General features: G+C 44.7%; 1 non-coding gene across 1 annotated transcript; it reads right to left on the bottom strand.

Moving 5' to 3' along the window:
- Positions 1–600: 600 nt before the first annotated feature.
- Positions 601–707, bottom strand: LOC141709415 (small nucleolar RNA R71). The gene has a single exon (XR_012569992.1). It is a non-coding gene; the product is annotated as a small nucleolar RNA R71 (small nucleolar RNA).
- Between the last annotated feature and the right edge of the window lie 1,217 nt (positions 708–1,924).

Genomic DNA, 1,924 nt, shown 5'->3' with positions numbered 1-1,924 from the left:
TTAGGACTCAGTGATTAGGACGTAGTAGTTACTTATTTTTTTCCGGTTGTGTTTCAGGTACTTTAGCAAGCGTTTATGCAAACTCGTTCTCGTGCTCGCAAGAGGACTTTAGATACAGCTGAGGAGACAGACGAAGTTCTTGATATTCCGGAGAAGTTAGATTTCGAGGATTCGGATTCAGGAACTGAGCAGAAAGAACCAGTAAATATGGGAGATCATATTGTTCAAGCTGATCCAACTCTTATGGACTTTTCTCGGCCTAAAATTGATGACATTCAGTCAAGCATCCTTCATCCGGCTATTCAAGCTAACACCTTTGAAATCTAGCCGGGCACTATTCAGATGGTGCAGAATTCTGTTTCTTTTGGAGGAGCGGCAACTGAAGACCCCAACATGCACATAAGGAATTTTGTCGAGATCTGCAGCACTTTTAAGTATAATGGCGTGACTGATGAGGCTATCAAGTTGAGGATTTTCCCATTCTCACTGAGGGACAAGGCTAAAGACTGGTTACATTCTGAACCAGCTGGGTCCATCACTACGTGGCAAGATCTTGCGCAGAAGTTTCTGGTGAAGTTTTATCCGATGGCAAAGACTGCTGCTATGAGGAGTGCTCTTACTCAGTTTGCGCAGCAACCTACAGAATCTATGTGCGAGGCTTGGGAACGCTACAAGGAAATATTGAGAAAATGTCCACATCATGGAATGCCGGATTGGATGGTGATCACTGGTTTCTATAATGGTTTGGGGGCCCAATCTCGGCCCATGCTCGATACAGCAGCTGGAGGCGCCTTATGGGCTAAAAGCTACATTGAGGCGTATAATCTTATAGAGACGATGGCTGTAAATGAGCATCAAAACCCAACTCAGAGGATGACGTCAGGCAAGGTAGCAGGTATTCTAGAAGTTGATGCAGCCACCGCTATTGCAGCCCAGCTCCAAGCTCTATCAATGAAGGTTGATTCGCTGGCTACGTATGGAGTTAATCAAATAGCTATGGTTTGTGAGCTTTGTGCAGGTTCTCATGCTACGGATCAGTGTTCTCTTGTCAATGAATCTGTTCAGTATGTGAATAATTATCAGCGACAACAGCAGCCTGTGCCAGCGACCTATCATCCTAACAACAGAAATCATCCAAATTTCAGCTGGGAAAATAATCAGAATATTATTCAGCCACCATATCAGCAAGGAGTGAGTAAACAGTTTAACCCATCTGGATTCCAGCAATCGCAACAGTATGCTACAAGGCAATCGTATCCTCAACAGGGAAGTGCAGCTGCACCTACTAGTGCCGATTTTGAGGAACTTAAGCTGTTGTGCAAGAGTCAGGCGGTTTCTATCAAGACCTTGGAAAATCAAATCGGTCAATTAGCCAATGCAGTGCTCAATCGTCAACCTGACACTCTTCCCAGTGACACGGAAGTACCAGGCAGGAAGGAAGCTAAAGAGCAAGTCAAGGCTATTACCTTAAGGTCTGGAAAAGTAGCTGATGCTGAAAAGGCAAAAGAAGTAGAAGCTGAAATTAGAGGTGAAGAATCTAAGCAAAAGGAGAAAGCGGCGGAACCAAGGAAGACTACTGTTGAACACACTCTGCCTGAGGCTAAGACAGGGGAGAAACAGCTCTATCCTCCACCACCTTTTCCTAAGAGATTGCAGCAACAAAAGCTGGATAGACAGTTCGGGAAGTTTCTGGAGGTGTTCAAGAAACTTCACATCAATATACCTTTCGCTGAGGCTCTGGAACAAATGCCCAGTTATACGAAGTTTATGAAGACTATTCTTTCAAGGAAGGTGAAACTGGATGACCTTGAAACCGTTGCTCTCACGGAAGAATGCAGCGCTGTTCTGCAGCAAAAGTTACCGCCAAAACTGAAAGATCCAGGAAGCTTCACCATTCCTTGCACCATTGGCAATCTGACTTTTG

The sequence above is a fragment of the Apium graveolens genome, chromosome 2 (assembly GCF_009905375.1).
Source record: "Apium graveolens cultivar Ventura chromosome 2, ASM990537v1, whole genome shotgun sequence".
NCBI lineage: Eukaryota > Viridiplantae > Streptophyta > Magnoliopsida > Apiales > Apiaceae > Apium > Apium graveolens.
This window is presented reverse-complemented; position numbering and strand designations above follow the sequence as displayed.